This window comes from Delphinapterus leucas, chromosome 4 (genome assembly GCF_059928025.1).
Source record: "Delphinapterus leucas isolate spDelLeu-1000000601 "Yukka" chromosome 4, BTC_Dleu_Yukka2, whole genome shotgun sequence".
Classification (NCBI taxonomy): domain Eukaryota; kingdom Metazoa; phylum Chordata; class Mammalia; order Artiodactyla; family Monodontidae; genus Delphinapterus; species Delphinapterus leucas.
Window position 1 is genome coordinate 91946266 of NC_143132.1, and position 19109 is coordinate 91965374.

The following is a 19109-nucleotide window of genomic DNA, read 5'->3' on the forward strand; positions in this document are numbered from 1 at the left end:
AAATAAATAAAATTTATAGTGGTTTATTCAGTCCTCTGTCTTCTTTACTTTCCACACTGAGCACTATAGCCTTAACTGAAGTTATAAAATCTACAAGATAATCTCGTATAACTAAAAATCCCATTAAACTACCAAAAAATTTTCCAAACCCTGCATTTACAGGTGATAATGATTTCCAAGAATATTAAACTCTTTTATTATAAATGTCATTAATAAGTCTTTCATAGGCATTCATGTTCTAAAATGAGAAGCTGTTCACATATTATCAAATGCCTGTGGTCAGGATAATACTGAATCCTGAACTCATGAGTTCCAGGAAACTAGTCAGCCCAATTGGCCCAGCATATTCTTTGCTCTTTAAAAACTTAATATTGCTGCTTCTTACCTCACTAATCTCATCTCTTCATATTATTCACTTATTGAAATTTTCTTATAAATTACTAAAAGTTAAAAGTCCAACTTTCTCTAGGAAACCCTCTCTGAATATTTACAAGGACATTTCTTTTGAGTACTTTTTATTTGAAATTTAGTTTCTGCTACCATATTTTCAGTCCTCTATCTGCTTTCCCAAGGGTAGTGTGAGCTCTTTGAAAACTGAAGCAGAACCTGATGTATCTTAATATCATACTTATCTCTTAACCTTATGGAAAGCATCCATATAAGTGAATCATAAACTGCAGAGATATAAACAAGGGGAATACATTATAATTACACTGGATTTTAGTTGACAATTTTTGTACATGCTGATTGAGCAGATACAGAATCCCACGCTTCATTATATCCCCAGAGCTTGGAAGCTGGTAGATATTTAACTCATGTTGACTGAATGGTTGAATTAATAAACAAATGACTAAAAGAGGAAGAGAAAAAATAAAAATATTCTTTTCCTGTAACATCTACTACTAGGACAACATTGCATATTGATTAAAGCAACAATAAGAAATTACTTGAACAGATATTTAACCAGAGAAGGTATATGGACAGCAAATAAGCACATGAAAAGGTGATCAGCATCATTAGTCAATAAAGAAAAAAAATTAAAATGACAAAGAGATACCATTACCTAACTACTAGATTGGCCATAATTAAAAAGACTGACCAGGGCTTCCCTGGTGGCGCAGTGGTTGAGAGTCTGCCTGCCGATTCAGGGGACACGGGTTCGTGCCCCAGTCCAGGAGGATCACACATGCCGCGGAGCGGCTGGGCCCGTGAGCCATGGCCACTGAGCCTGCATGTCTGGAGCCTGTGCTCCACGGCGGGAGAGGCCACAGCAATGAGAGGCCCACGTACCGCAAAAAAAAAAAAAAAAAAAAAAAAAAGACTGACCATACTAAATGTTGAAAATGTGGAGAGATTGGAATTCTCATACACTATTGGTCAGAATGAAAAATGGTACAACTGCTGTGGAAAACAGTTTGGCAGATTTTTACAGTTATGTTCCAGTGAGTCCACATCTAAGTATTTACGTGAGAGAAATGAACACACATGTTCACACAGACTTGTATATAAATGTTAAAAGTACCTGTATTTGTAATAGCCAAAATCTGAAAATAATCCAAATGTCTATTAACAGGTGAATAAACAAATTGTGTTATATCCATCCAATGGAACATTCTTCAGCAATGAAAAGAAATAATCCATTGGTATTTGCTACAACATGGATACTTCTGAAAATAATTATTCTAAGTAAAAGAAATCAAACAAAAGGTACATACTGAGTGATTCAATTTATATAAAGTTCTAATACATAGTGATGTAATTAACCAGTAGTGAAAGCAAGCAGATCAGGAGTTGCCTGGGATCGGGGAGGGAAGTGGTAATGAGGGATTAAAAAGGGTCATGAGGAAACTTCTGTGGGTAATGGATATCTTATCATCTTGATTGTGATGATGGATCCACAGGTATAAAGGTATGTCAAAACTTCTCAAATTGTACACTTTAAATATGTGTAGTTTGTTGTATGTCAATTTTACAACATTATAGCTGTTCAAAAAGAAAGGCTAAAAGATTCTTGGAATAAAATATCCCATATGTAATCTGATGAAGATGATCAATAAAGAGATGTTATTTCAGGTGTCTGACTAGCTTACAACCTCCCTTACTTCTCTGGCAACAGTTTAACAATTTTTAGAGGTGGCTCTTAAGTACATGTAAGATACAATTTAATATAACATTTGTTAAAATATTCATGAAAATGATTATAATTGTATACAATATTAAAACAATATAATTATTGTAAATTTATTGAGATTTTAATATATATTTATAATTATGAATTATAAATATATAATTATATAAATAATCATTCAACTAGTTGAAACTAAAGTCTTCTCAATGCACTTAAAATATAATCCAAACACATCTCTATGGTTTGAAATCTCCCTTCTCATTTACCTTTTTAATGTCCTAACACTCTTAAGAATAGATCACTATGCTAAAATCATACGTTCTTTTCGTTCCTCTCCATTAGGAACATGCCAACCTCCATTTCCCTCAGGGCACTGCACTTGCTGAAGCATTTGTTAAACACTTTCCACAGGTCATCACCTCAACTCCTACCTCCTCAGGGAAGTCATCACCATAATACAATCCAAATAATCCACTGCACCCTTCTCAGTCACTTTTGATCACACCACCCTGCTTTATTTTCTTAATTGCATTACTTTCTGATTTGTCCTATTTATTTATTTACTGGCTATTGTCTATCTGTCTTTCATCACTAGAATGTAAGAACAATGGCCACACACTTTGTTTTGTTCATCTCTGTAACCGCAGAGCTTAAAACATGCCTGGAACATAGATAGGTATTCAATAAATATTTTTTTAATGAGTAAAAGGTCATGTACATAGCATGATTTCAGTGTGGGAAGAAAGCCTGTTGCCAGTAGGTGTGTGCTTCCTCATGGTTGTCCCACAGAGACCAATAAACTGATTTTAGGTGGTTAGCTTTGGATGCATATTTTGATGATAGTTTTGGCCATTTAAATAGATTGAATCTAGAATAACAATGACTAGATGTCAACAAGTTCTAAGTGGAATATAAAGTTGAATAAACTGAATTTTAGTCAAGTTATTTTCAAAATGATGTTATTTTTTAAAAATGAAGACTTTACTAATTTACTTCTACAGTCTTACAGTTATTTGCTAAAAATAGAAATTTTGTATCAAAAATGCTATAACCTAGGAAACTTCCACTTTCAGCCATTTACTGGACTAGATAAGCCTGTGACATTTCCACAGCAGAACAACTAGCTGCTGCACCAAGTGTAATTTTGGTCACATTGTTGGCTGCAGAAGAAATAAGAGAAACCTTCAAATAGCCAAATAAACAACAACTAAGTAAACAAATACAGTGAGCAATCTGGAGGATAAGAGGGAGAATTGAAATGGACATTCTCAGCAACATCTATGCAAGGGAAATAATTAAACTTGACACTCCCAGATTCTGCTTGGAACCCTAAAGGGGGACTAAGTTTTCCGAAAGTCAGTAATTCCCTCAAATTCTCAGCAAAAGCAAATACAATCCTTTCCAAAGAAATGCATCTTCAAGACCTCAAGTTTCCACAGAGCAAGATCAGTCACATATGAGTTCATAAATAGAGCTCATAAACACACCATAAACAAGACTTCATGCATGTTATTTGGCAGAAACAAGAAACAGATTTATATCCAAAAGGAGATTATAAATTAGAGTTAATAGCTAGACACAATAGAATAACTATTTATGGTATAATGAAAAAGAAACAGCAACATTTTATTTTCAAAAAGTATCAGGAAATGTTGAAACAAATCAAATTATACTTTAGAAATAAAATATAATTGTTTTAATTAGAAATGTGTAGCTAAATGTCTGCCGATACTCAACTGAATAAGGAGTATAAGAAGTGGATGATAAAGCTAAAGAAATTACTCATAAGGCACCAAAAAGAGAAAAGATGATGAAAAATTTAAGGAGTTTAAAATATTTTTAGGGTCAAATGTAAAGGCTAATATTCATCCAAACGGGGTCAAGGGGGAAGAGAAGGAAGGAAGGGCAATATTTAAAGAGCTATTCAACTTGGAATTTTCTAAAACTGATAAAAAAGAATGAATTTATATAAACAGGGAGCATTTATCCTAAACAGGATGAAAAATAAGTAAAAGTTGAGAGGCATAATAAGGAAACTGAAGAATCTCAAAAATAAAGAAAATATTTTCAAACCATCAAAGAGAAAAGACAGTCTGATAATTAGACAGCAGATTTATCAATGGCAACTATGAAAGCCAGAAGACAGTAGAATAATTCAAAACCTTGGGAGGAAATAATTATCTATCTAGATTTACAAAGCTTTTAAAATTATCTTTTAAGAATAAGGGTAAAAAAAGTATCATATAAAATTTATGAGAACTTACTACCAATGTGTGATTATAAACAAAGCTGTTTGAGATAAAGAATGTAGAAATGAATTTAATAAAGAATCTTACCTGAGACTATTTGTCTAGTACTAAATTCAACATTAATGATTTCTTTTCAGTAAAATAACATTACACATTACATTAATTTAATTTTAATGTTTTTTGTTTTATATTTATTGGGATTTCTGATTGTTTCTATTATGATTATATAAAAGCTATAAGCTTAGGAAATGCACATGTAGTTTCAAATTTATACATATTTATATTATGTTTAATGAGAATAATGTAAGTAAAACACAAGTTCATGATACATAGTTTCTATTTAAAAGAGACCCTGAAATTATTTAAATATGATAAATACTGAACTAGATAACCTTTAATATCTTCTGCAGCTCTAAAATTATTTAATTTCCTTTCTGCATGAATCATATAATATGTCATTACCTCATCACCTTCAACTTAGTCTTGGATCTTGCTGCCATTAATCTGTTTAATGGGCATGAAAAAGGAAGCAGACTTCAACCTTTCAAGAATTTGAGCTAATGAGACTTATTGGAAGCTGTCAAATTCATCTCTATTAGGTCTTCTAATGGATACTACACTTCTGCGAACATATTTTACTTGCTTACACAATTCAATGCACAGGAAAATGTAAGTGATTGCACTTTTATGTTGTACACAAGGTTGAAATCTCTATATCAAAATACAAAATCTCTATGTAAGTGCTTGCTAACCATCTTTGTAAGAATATATCATATTCTGAATTTTCTCTGTCCTATTGGCTTCCCACAAGATAAAACAATTGCTCTGTAAGGATCAAATTTTAAGTATGTAGTAAAATAATGTCTTTGTTATCATCTAGGAGCTTTGTTTCTATGTGCATTTTTTACTGCGAAGTCAAGATCATGCAAAATATTTTAAATTTTTATTTAATTATGCATTTGGTAGATGATTGACAAATGATTGACAGATATACATTTACATATATAATTTACATTTATATTATAAAATATAAAGTATTTTATAATTTTTCATTTTTAAGAGTCTATTTGATTAGAGAATTTGCCTTGTCTTTTTTTCTGCTTAAAACCAGCTGCTTTGAATTCTATTGCACCTGCTGAAGGAGAATTTAGTAAGACTTGCTCACAAAGGCTATTTTTATTACCCTCATAAATCACAAGATAAACCATGTAGAATGGTTAAATTTTAAAGCACATTCAGAATATTGTTTTTTAATGTCATGGTATGTTTATTATTTTTCATCAGGTATGTCTAGATTTCAAATGCAACTAAATACATAATTCTTTTTCAAGAAAAAGGGAGAAAAAAATCCCACACATCATAGTTTGATAACCCTATAATAGTAATGGAGGAAAAGGTATTTGTATTTCATCCTGCCATTAAATAACTAGGTAATTTTTCAGGTAACTATACATGCCTGATCCCTAGTTTTTTTCAAAGAGAAAAGAAATTAAGGTGGGGAAGAGTTAATGTGTTTACTAAGCTCTATCAACCAAGAGTGTTTTCAACTGTAGGTATCAAAAACTCCAGCTATAATGGCTTAAACAAACAAGGGATTTTTTTCCCCCACATAAAAAGAATTCGAGCCCTCAAAGTACAAGAAATATTAGTTATGCGGGTCAAAAGACACCCAGGTGCTACCATATATCTACTCTCCCAAATTTGGCCAATGCCTTTTGGTTTTCCTTGTTGCAAGTCATAGTGCCATGTATTACATATCCTTCAGTAAATAACAAGTCATATTGGTCTATTTTATAATACCGGAAAGAAATGCTATATTTTTCCTGAACATTTCCCATCACACTCACCTGCTTGGGTACTCCCTCTTCCATTTCACTATCCTGAACTGGGTCACACATTTACTAAATAAAAAGTAAGGAAGAGAGCTTCAAGATGGCAGAGGAGTAAGACATGGACATCACATTCCTCCCCACAAATACACCAGAAATACATCTACATGTGGAACAACTCCTACAGGACATGAACTGAATGCTGGGAGAAGACCTCAGACTTCCCAAAAGGCAAGAAACTCCCCACGTACCTGGGTAGGGCAAAAGAAAAAAGAGAGACAAAAGAATAGGGACAGGACCTGCATCTTTGGGAGGGAGCTGTGAAGGAGGAAATGTTTCCACACACTAGGAAGCTCCTTCACTGGCAGAGACAGGGGGTGGCAGGGGGGAAGCTTCAGAGCCACAGAGGAGAGCACAGCAACAAGGGGGGAGAGGGCAAAGCAGAGACATTCCAACACAGAGGATGGGTGCCAACCAGCACTCACCAGCCTGAGAGGCCTGTTTGCCCACCTGCCAGTGCAGGTGGGGGCTGGGAGCTGAGGCTCTGTCTTCAGAGGTCAGATCCCAGGGAGAGGAGTGGGGTTGGCTGTGTGAACACAGCCTGAAGAGGACTAGTGAGCCACAGCTAGCTGGGAGGGAGTCTGGGAAAAGGTCTGGAACTGCCTAAGAGGCAAGAGACAATTGTTTCACGGTGTGCAAGGAGAGGGGATTCAGAGCACCACCTAAACGAGCTCCAGAAATGGGCACGAGCCATGGCTATCACAGCGTACACCAGAGATGGGCGTGAAATGCTAAGGCTGCTACTGCAGCCACCAAGAAGCCTGTGTGCAAGCACAGGTCACTATCCACACCTCCCCTCTTGAGAGCCTGTGCAGCTCACCACTGCCACGGTCCTGTGATCCAGGGACAAGTTCCCTGGGAGAACACACGACACACCTCAGGCCATTGAAACATCACACTGGCCTCTGCCGCTACAGGCTCACCCTGCATTTAATACCCCTCCCTCCGCCTGGCCTCAGTGAGCCAGAGCCCCCTAATAAACTGCTACTTTAACCCCATCCAGTCTGAGCAAAGAACAGATGCCCTCAGACAACCTACATGCAGAGGCGGGGCCAAATCCAAAGCTGAACCCCAGGAGCTGTGCGAACAAAGAAGAGAAAGGGAAATTTCTCCCAGCAGCCTCAGGAGGAGAGGATTAACTCTCCACAATCAACTTGATGTACCCTGCATCCCTGGAATACCTGAATAGATAAGAAATCATCCCAAAATTGAGGCGGTGGACTTTGGGAGCAACTGTAGACTTGGAGTTTGCTTTCTGCATCTACTTTGTTTCCGGTCTTGTCTTAGTTTAGTATTTAGAGTTTATTATCACTGGTAGATATGTTTATAGATTTTGTTGCTCTCTTCCTTTTTTTTAAATATATAGATATATATATATATTTTACTTTTTCCCTTTTTGTGAGTGTGTACGTGTATGCTTCTTTGTGTGATTTTGTCTATATATCTTTGTTTTTACCATTTGTCCTAGGGTTCAGTCTGTCCCTTTTTTCCTTTTTTTGTAGTTTTTAGTGCTTGTTATTATTGGTGGATTTGTTTTTTGGTTTGGTTGCTCTCTTCTTTCTTTCTTTCTTTTATTTATTACTTTTTAATTTTTTTATTAAAAATAACTTTTTAATATTTTATTTTATTCTATTCTATTCTAATTCTTTCTTTCTTTCATTCTTTCTTGCTTGCTTGCTTGCTTGCTTTCCTTTTTCTCACTTTTCTTCTGAGCCATGTGACTAACAGGGTCTTGGTGCTCCAGTGGGTGTCAGCCCTCTGCCTCTGAGATGGGAGAGCCAAGATCATGATATTGGAACACCAGAGACCTCTCAATTCCACGTAATATCAAATGGCAAAAGCTCTCCCAGAGATCTCCATCTCAACGATAAGACCCAGCTCCACTCAACAACAAGCAAGCTACAGTGCTGGACAACCTATGCCAAACAACTAGCATGACAGGAATACAACCACACCCATTAGCAGAGAGGCTACCTAAAATCATAGTAAGGTCACAGACACCCTAAAGTACACCACTGGACACAGTCCTGCCCATAAGAAAGACAAGATCCATCCCCATACAAAATAACAGGCACCAGTCCCCTCCAACAGGAAGTCTACACAACCCACTGAACCAACCTTACCAACTGGGGGCAGACATCAAAAACAACGGGAACTACGAACCGGCAGCCTGCAAAAAGGAGACCCCAAACACAGTAACTTAAGCAAAATGAGAAGACAGAGAAACACACAGCAGATGAAGGAGCAAGGTAAAAACCACCAGACCGAACAAATGAAGAGGAAATAGGCAGTCTACCTGAAAAACAATTCAGAATAATGATAGTAAAGATGATCCAAAATCTTGGAAACAGAATGGATAAAATACAAGAAACGTTTAACAGGGAACTAAAAGACTTAAAAAGCAAACAAAAAATGATGAACAACAAAATAAATGAAATTAAAAATTCTCTAGAAGTAATTAATGGCAGAATAACTGACGCAGAAGAACGGATAAGTGACCTGGAAGATAAAATAGTGGAAATAACTACCACAGAGAAGAATAAAGAAAAAATAATGAAAAGAATTGAGGACAGTTTCAGAGACTTCTGGAACAACATTAAACCCATTAACATTCGAATTAAAGGGGTCCCAGAAGAGGAACAGAAAAAGAAAGGGACTGAGAAAATATTTGAAGAGATTATAGTTTGCAAACTTCCCTAATATGGGAAAGGACATAGTCAAGTCCAGGAAGTGCAGAGAGTCCCATACAGGATAAATCCATGGAAAAACATGCCAAGAAACATACTTATCAAATTATCAAAAATTAAGTACAAAGAAAAAATATTAAGAGCAGCAAGGGAAAAACAACAAATAACATACAAGGGAATCACATAAGGTAAACATCTGATCTTTCAGCGGAAACTCTGCAAGCCAGAAGGGAGTGGCAGGACATATTTAAATTGATGAAAGGGAAAAACCTACAACAAAAATAACTCTACCCAGCAAGGATCCCACTCAGATTGGACACTGAAATTAAAACCTTTACAAACAAGCAAAAGCTAAAAGAATTCAGCACCACCAAACCAGCTTTACAACAAATGCTAAAGGAACTTCTCTAAGTGGGAAACACAAGGGAAGGGAAAGACCTACAATAAGAAATGCAAACAATTAAGAAAATGGTAATAGGAGCATACATATTGATAACCACCTTAAATGTAAATGGATTAAATGCTCCAACCAAAAGACATAGACTGGCTGAATAGATACAAAAACAAGACCCGTATATATGCTGTCTACAAGAGACCCACTTCATACCTAGGGACACATAACCACTAAAAGTGAGGAGATGGAAAAAGATATTCTGTGCAAATGGAAATCAAAAGAAAGCTGGAGTAGCAATACTCATATCAGATAAAATAGACTTTAAAATAAAGACTCTTACAAGAGACAAACAAGGACAGTAAATAATGATGAAGGAATCAATCCAAGAAGAAGATATAACAATTGTAAATATTTATGCAGCCAACATAGGAGCACCTCAACACATAAGGCAAATGCTAACAGCCATGAAAGGGAAAATTGACAGTAACACTATCATAGTAGGGGATTTTAACACCCCACTTTCACCAATGGACAGATCATCCAATATGAAACTAAATAAGGAAACACAAGCCTTAAATCATACATTAAAAAAGATGGACTTAATTGATATTTATAGGACATTCCATCCAAAAACAACAGTATACACTTTCTTCTCAAGTGCCCATGGAACATTCTCCAGGATAGATCATATCTTGGGGAAAAAATTAAGCCTTGGTAAATTTAAGAATATTGAAATGGTATCAAGTATCTTTTCCAACCACAAGGCTATGAGACTAGATATCAATTACAGGAAAAATATCTGTAAATAATAAAAACACATGGAAGCTAAACAATACACTACTAAATAACCAAGAGATCACTGCAGAAATCAAAGAGGAAAGCAAAAAATACCTAGAAACAAATGACAATGAAAACACGACGACCCAAAACCTATGGGATGCAGCAAAAGCATCTCTAGCAGGGAAGTTTACAGCAAAACAATCCTACCTGAAGAAACAAGAAAACTCTCAAATAAACATCCTAACCTTACACCTAAAACAATTAGAGAAAGAAGAACAAAAAAACCTGGAAGTTAACAGAAGGAAAGAAATCATAAAGACCAGATCACAAATAAATGAAAAAGAAGTGAAGGAAACGATTGCAAAGATAAATAAGACTAAAAGCAGGTTCTTTGAGAAGATAAACAAAATTGATAAACCATTAGCCACACTCATCAAGGAAAAAAGGGAGAAGACTCAAATCGGTTGAATTACAGATGAAAAAGGAGAAGTAACAACTGACACTGCAGAAATACAAAGGATCATGAGAGATTACTACAAGCAACTATATGCCAATAAAATTGACAACCTGGAAGAATGAACAAATTCTTAGAAAAGCACAACCTTCTGTGACTGAACCAGGAAGAAATAGAAAATATAAACAGGTGAATAACAAGCACTGAAATTGAGACTGTGATTAAAAATCTTCCAATGAGCTAAAGCACAGGACCAGATGGCTTCACAGGTGAATTCTATCAAACATTTAGAGAAGAGCTAACACCTATCCTTCTCAAACTCTTCCAAAATATTGCAGAGGGAGGCACACTCCCAAAATCATTCTATGAGGCCACCATCACCCTGATACCAAAACCAGACAAAGATGTCACAAGGAAAGAAAACTACAGGCCAATATCACTGATGAACATAGATGCAAAAATCGTCAACAAAATACTAGCAAACAGAATCCAATAGCACATGAAAAGGATCATACACCATGATCACGTGGGGTTTATCCCAGGAATGCAAGGATTCTTCAATATATGCAAATCAAACAATGTGATAAAACACATGAAAAAATTGGAGAAAAACCATATGATCATTTCAATATATGCAGAAAAAGTTTTTGACAAAATTCAACACCCATTTATGATAAAAACTCTGCAGAAAGTAGGCATAGAGGGAACTTACCTCAACAAAATAAAGGTCATATATGACAAACCCAGAGCCAACGTCATTCTCAATGGTGAAAAACTGAAACCATTTCCTCTAAGATCAGGAACAAGACACGGTTGTACACTCTCACCACTCTTATTCAACATAGTTTTGGAAGTTTTAGCCATAGAAATCAGAGAAGAAAAAGAAATAAAAGGAATCTAAATTGGAAAAGAAGAAGTAAAGCTGTCACTGTTTGCAGATGACATGATACTATACATAGAGAATCCTAAAGATGTTACCAGAAAACTACTAGAGCTAATCAATGAATTTGGTAAAGTAGCAGGATAAAAAATTAATGCACAGAAATCACTTGCATTCCTATACACTAATGATGAAAAATCTGTAAGAGAAATTAAGGAAACACTCTCATTTACCATTGCAACAAAAAGGATTAAATACCTCGGAATAAACCTACCTAGGGAGACAAAAGACCTGTATGCAGAAAACTCTAAGACACTGATGAAAGAAATGGAAGTTGATACAAACAGATATACCATGTTCTTGGAATGGAAGAATCAACATTGTGAAAATGACCATACTACCCAAAGCAGTCTACAGATTCACTGCAATCCCTATCAAACTACAATGGCATTTTTCAGAGACCAGAACAAAAAATTTCACAATTTGTATGGAAACACAAAAGACCCCGAATACCCAAAACAATCTTGAGAAAGAAAATCTGAGCTCGAGGAATCAGGTACCTGACTTCTGACTATACTACACAGCTACAGTAATGAAGACAGTATTGTAAAGGCACAAAAACACAAAAATAGATCAATGGAACAGGATAGAAAGCCCAGAGATAAACCCACACACATATAGTCACCTTATCTTTGATAAAGAAGGCAAGAATATACAATGGAGGAAAGACAGCCTCTTCAATAAGTCGTGCTGGGAAAACTGGACAGCTACATGTAAAAGAATGAAATTAGAACACTCCCTAATACCATACACAAAAATAAACTCAAAATGGATTAAAGACCTAAATGTAAGGCCAGACACTATAAAACTCTTAGAGGAAAAGATAGGCAGAACACTCTATGACATAAATCAAAGCAGGATTCTTTTTGACCCACCTCCTAGAGAAATGGAAATAAAAGCAAAAATAAACAAATGGGACCTAATGAAACTTCAAAGCTTTTGCACAGCAAAGGAAACCATAAACAAGACGAAAAGACAACCCTCAGAATGGGAGAAAATATTTGCAAATGAAGCAACCGACAAAGGATTAATTTCCCAAATTTACAAGCAGCTCATGCAGCTCAATATCAAAAAACAAAAAACCCATTCCAAAAATGGGCAGAAGACCTAAATAGACATTTCTCCCAAGAAGATATACAGATTGCCAACAAACACATGAAAGGATGCTCAACATCACTAATCATTAGAGAAATGCAAATCAAAACTACAATGAGGTATCACTTCACACTGGTCAGAATGGCCATCATCAAAAAATCTAGAAACAATAAATGCTGGAGAGGGTGTGGAGAAAAGGGAACCCTCTTGCACTGTTGTTGGGAATGTAAGTTGATACAGCCACTATGGAGAACAGTATGGAGATTCCTTGAAAAGCTAAAAATAGAACTACCATATAACCCAGAAATCCCACTACTGGGCATATACCCTGAGAAAACCATAATTCAAAAAGAGTCCTGTACCACAATATTCATTGCAGCTCTATTTACAATAGCCAGGACATGGAAGCAACCTAAGTGCCCATCGACAGATGAATGGATAAAGAAGATGTGGCACATATATAGAATGGAATATTATTCAGCCATAAAAAGATGAAACTGAGTTATTTGTAGTGAGGTAGATGGATCTAGAGTCTGTCATACAGAGTGAAGTATGTCAGAAAGAGAAAAACAAATACTGTACACTAACACATATATATGGAATCTAAAAATATATATATAAAAGTTTCTGAAGAACCTCACGGCAGGACAGGAATAAAGACACGAACATAGAGAATATACTTGAGGACACAGGGAGGGAGAAGTGTAAGCTGGGACGAAGTGAGAGAGTGGCATGGGCATATATACAATGCCAAATGTAAAATAGATAGCTAGTGGGAAACAGCCACATAGCACAGGGAGATCAGCTCTGTGCTTTGTGACCACCTAGAGGGGTGGGATAGGGAGGGTGGGAGGGAGACGCAAGAGGGAGGGGATATGGGGATATATGTATACGTATAGCTGATTACTTTGTTATAAAGCAGAAACAACACACCACTGTAAAGCAATTATGCTCCAGTAAAGATGTTAAAAAAAAAAAAAAGTAAGCTGGACAAAGAGGGTAATATGATTAGCAGAACTGGGTTAAACCAGGGTTTCTTGCTGGGGAAACTGGTAGTACTTGAAGCTGGAAAATTCTTTGTTATGCAGGACAATTCTGTACATTCCAGGACATGTAGCATCTACAACCCAAAGGGACTGAATGTCAATATTATCTCTTAGCCCTTTTGACACTCTAAAACATGCTCAGACGTTTCTAAATGCCCCTTAGAGGTATGGTACTTCCATTAGCTGGAGCTGGACACATTTCCACCCTGAACAAGACTGGAATTCTCTTGCAAATTCAGATATGATGAATGGATACTTGGTAGGCAATCATAATGCCTACAATGAATTCTAAGTTCCCTTTTAGTTCTAATGTCTACAGTTCTATGAAGATACATTAGTCTTAGACAACGTATTTGAGTATAAAAGAATATTTTGCTATTCCAACAGTGCATTCTCACAACTAAATAGTTCTATAACATTTTTCAATATAAGCAGAGATATTTATTTCTTTTCATTTCAGCACAACATTGTTACACTAACCTAGTGATGTCAATTGTAACATTTTCAGTTATTTTGCATTTTTTTTGGGAAATCCATGTTTCAATTCATATTGGAGAAAAGGAGAGAAATCAAAAGGTCCAAGCAGAAACAAGAGCCAATGGTTATACCAACAATGGTCTTAAGTCCATGTCTCAGGAGAAAGGTGAGATTGGAAGAATATGAACTCCTGAACTTATTCTGAGTACTGAAATGTTTGCTAGTTCCTTTCCACTGATAGTTCTAAGTAAGGTATCTATATTGCATTAAGTGTAATGAAATTAAAATGTTCTTATTTCACATAGTTCTAGTGTAGACTCTGGACACATGATAACAGAGGTCCTGTCTTGTTCATATTTTACTGCCAAGCATAGAATGTAGCAAATAATGCTCATTAAAAGTTTACTGAACAAATGAGTTTCTATCTTTGAATTGTACACCTAAGAAACTTGCAGCAATGGAAAAAATATACAATAAAACCCTTTTCTATGTCTTCACAAAATCTTTTGTATCATAATTTTGTGTACTTAAAATTATAAATGTACTCAAACACTAAGCAAATAAGAATAAAATTTCCTTGCTTCTTACCTAAAAGCAATGGTCTCTGAAGCCCTTGGGTTCTGTAGAGGTTCCTCTAGTTTAGGGGTGGGCCTGTTGGAGGATGAACAGAACAAAGATAAATAGGTAGAGCTTGACCTTTTACACCTGCTTTAACTATGCGTTCTATTTTTATATATTTTATTTATTTGTATTCTAGGCAATTCTAGGTAAAATTTTAGCATAAATTCAACTACTAAAAATAGTTTCAGAACACTGGTCTACAAAATGGACAGGTGTTACGTCATTGTTGCTTCATTCCCAGGTATGGAAAATATCTTCAAAGTATGCTCAACTAAGTTCACTTTCCAAAAAAGGTTAATCATTGTTCAAGGCAAGTTACCTTGATGATACCCATCAAAAAAGTAGGGACTGGAATTTTTTCTTCATTTGTGTCAATAGCACTGCCCCTTAAAGACAGAAATGGAAATTGCCCTTGAAGTGAAGATTATTTCGTTCAATGTTCATATTAAAACTGTGCAAGGTGCTGGGGAAAGGAATTAATAGGACATGATCTTTTTGCTCAAGGAATTTAGTAGATAGCACATAATAGATATGTAAATATGTCTCTTCTTTTCTTAGAGAACCAGTTCAACCTACAACCCTCATAAGAACAGCCCAACATAACACAGACTTCATCCTTTCAGCCATAGTAATTAGACCAAAAGCAGACAACTTATACACATTCAGCCAATTACATTCTCTCTACCTGAAATTTGAAATTAGGTCAGTCATTCTGAGTCAGTGATCTAAGAAGAAGAGATGGGGAAGTGTGCAGCAAAAAAGGGTCCATGCTGGCCACATATGGACTGAAATTATGAAGGAGCAGAGACTGAGGGGCTTACAAAGATAACCAGTTTGCATAATTAAATGAAAGAAATGTGTGAAGAAAGAAACAAGGAGAAAAGAATAAATGTCCCCAAATACAGAGAGAAGAAACTATCTTTCCAGTCCACATGAAGCCCAATGATATTGCTGACAAATGAATTCTGTGCTATTTCCCAGGATCTTTATAATGCACCCCCTTTTGATGTAGTTAGTTTGAGTGGGTGTGGCTTCCTCTTTCTTCAGCTAAATGCTTCCTACTAGAAGTAGGAGACTGGCAAGCAAACTATATACACAACACTCTGTAAACCCCACAAATGTTATTATCATTATCTATGCTATACTGACCTTTGAATTTCCTCTTTATCTTTCATTCTTTATCTTATTCTTTGCATCCTTTGCTTCCTATACCTCTCTCCCTCATTTTACTAATATTCGGCTTTATTTCCTTTCTTAGTTTTTCAATTTTACCCCCCAATTCTGAATAGTGCCTAAGCATTATTACAGTGCTTACAGGCAATTCAAAGACATCATGTCACATCAACCTTTCCAACATAATCCCAATTGTATTGCCAGTAAGAAACAAAATAAAAGTTGTATTAGCTTTTGGGTCATAGATTCTGAATACTAGACTTAGAAAATTTCTTGCTAGTGAAATAAGAAATAAAACACGAACAATTCATATTCTAAACAATATTTAAGAAAATATTTTTGGAGCTTATAGATAAAATGTGTTTTAAGAAAGACTCAGCGCTCTGTAATTTACTTCTTCTAAGTAAAAACATTTGAAAGTTTGACATGAATTAAGAAAATGAAATGCAATGAGCTCTCCATGTCATAAAACAGCAGGTTTTCATACATTCAAGCTGCTTGGGCTTTGGCATTCTAAATGGACCCAAATTAGGCAATAATGATCAAGGCTAAGAAAATCCTGGTGAGTAATTACCAGATGTGAAGACCTGATGGTCAAGGGCATGTTGGACAATCATTGTCTATTGGGTTTTAATCCCCAAGAAATATCATTTACTGAGGCTTCTACTTTGATCACAGACTTAAAGGGAAGTAGAAGCATTGATTTTCATTTATTCTTTTACTGGTTTCTACTTATATCTACATGTTGAATTTCACAAAATGCAGGAATTCACCTATGTCTCTACAAACAGGACACCCAATATCAGTTACTCTATCATCAGATTGAATTAAGAAACAAAATGGAGCAGAGTATGAAAAATATTTAAAGCTATAACAGGGCTTCCCTGGTGGCGCAGTGGTTGAGAGTCCGCCTGCTGATGCAGGGGACACGGGTTTGTGCCCCGGTCCAGGAAGATCCCACATGCCGCGGAGCGGCTAGGCCCGTGAGCCATGGCCACTGAGCCTGCGCGTCCGGAGCCTGTGCTCCACAACGGGAGAGGCCACAGCAGTGAGAGGCCCGCGTACCGCAAAAAAAAAAAAAAAAAAAAAAAGCTATAATAATATTTACAGCATTTTACATAACATTTTACATATAGTATATACATTACCCTCATAAAAACATATGAGATAAAAATAGTTAAGTTCATTTTGGTGCCTTATGTGTCAGGAGCACTCAGAGTTGTATTTCATTTAATCCTAAAAACATTATTGAGGTGTATATCATTATCTTTATTTTAATGATGTAAAGTTTGAGATGGGGATAGGTTTAGTAACTTGTCTTTAAAGGCTCCCAAACTTTCTCTGTTCATGGTATGCTTAGTGTCTCAGTAATTATTCCATGGTGCCAGAGGCTAAAAGACAAAGGCAACAGACAAAATCCAGGATGGCAACATTAGGAGCTCTCAGACCCCCTCTCCAATGAGAAAATCATAACTGGTAAAAGTTACAGAAAAAATGACCGCTTGAAGTTTATGAAAATTGTCCTAAGGGTGTACAGAAAAAAAGGAAATATTTGTTCAAGAAAATCTACTAAATCTCAGTACAAACAGGAAGAGTCTGTCGCTTGAGCCACAAGCTGCTTCCTCCCTTTGCTCTCCAGCTTAGTGTGATCCAAACTACACTCCAAGTGGATGGGGTCAAGAATGCAAGGCTCCCTCTCTCTCCAACTCTCAGACACAGACTGTGATATCTCTACAGGAGATCCTGGCCACAAGCATTTCTCATCATCTTCCTGCTCTGTGTTGCAGAGACTAAATTCCAGGCAAGTGTGACCGAGAAGGCAGGGATTCACCTTCTCCAACCAGTCCCACTCATAACACAGAGCTTTTATGACAAGCATGACAGGTGAAGAATATTGGAACTCAACATCCATTGATCCGGCTTATTTGTAGGGTAAAATTCCATGCTAGCAAAGACAAGACGAGAAGATCAAAGGCTACTGTCCTACACAGCATTCTGCTTTTACATCAGGGATGATACCGCAAGAGGAGCAGGCCATATTACCTGTTCCCAGTTCTTGAGTCATTATTCAGAGATTGTGCCTAGGGAAAGAGCAGATTATAAGATCAGAGATATCTGAAGCTCTCCCAAGGGAACTAACTTTATTTTGAACATAGTGTGGGGAAGTTCAAGCCTAAGGTTACTCTAAAAAGCAATGGATATTTAGTGGCAAGGAAGTAAGAAAAGTCTGGGAGCTTCAAGAGAGCAATAAACTAAACCATAAGCCAACTAGTTTATTAGAGAGAACCAGGGAAAATGACAGTTAACAAGAGCCTTATCAATATTAGAACCACAGAGACTGGCCTCAAAAACTGTGCTTGCAATTACTGGAGCCTAACAGCTGGTTGTGGTACGAACAGAGGCACACAGATTAACAGAGAGATTGGTGAAAAAGGAAGTCAAAGATAGCCCTGCTAAAACCATGGTCATCCTAGGGAAATCACACCAGATGGCAACCTGAATCCACAGGAACAAATAATAAGAACAAGATATGTTAAATAAGAAGGTTAATATAACAAACATTATAAATAAATACTTGCTCTCCTTTCTTCTTCCTGCTTTTGTAAAAGCCACCAAATTATATAAAGTAATAATTATAACAATACATTGTTGGATTTGTAAAATACATAGATGTAATATACATACATAAAAATAATAGCATAAAACACAAGAGAGGAAATACAGCTATAAAGGAGTAAGTGTCCTATATCTCACAGAATTAAGCATAAATCTGAAGTAGATTATAATAAACTGAGATAAATATGGTTAAATTCTAGAGAAACCACTAAGAAAATAACTCAAAAAATATAATAAAAAACTCATTCAAGGAATTAAAATGTTACATCAGAAATTATTTGCTTAATGCAAAAATATGAAGTAAGGGAGGAACAGAGGAATAAAAAACCCATGAGAGTTATATAAAATCAAAAGTAAAGGGCAGATATAGATCCAACTATATCAAAAACTATATAAAAAACATTAAATGTGAATGGATTTGAAACTGAAATCAAAAGACAGAGATTGTCAGGCTGGATAAAACAAGATCCAACTATATGCTGTCTACAAAAGCCATTTATATTTAAAAATACAAATTATTTGAGAATAAAAGGATGGAAATTATGTATGTATCATGCAAA

The 19109-nt window shown here is 35.8% G+C and overlaps 1 protein-coding gene across 1 annotated transcript in view; it reads right to left on the reverse strand.

Annotated features, from left to right (window-relative positions):
• The window catches only part of NAALADL2 (N-acetylated alpha-linked acidic dipeptidase like 2), a 1488397-nt gene that overhangs the window by 1189822 nt on the left and 279466 nt on the right, over window positions 1-19109 (reverse strand). The window contains exon 2 of the mRNA XM_022571899.2: window positions 14728-14790. The gene's annotated coding sequence lies outside the window, so the exon portion shown is untranslated. The remainder of the gene's footprint in view (window positions 1-14727; window positions 14791-19109) is intronic.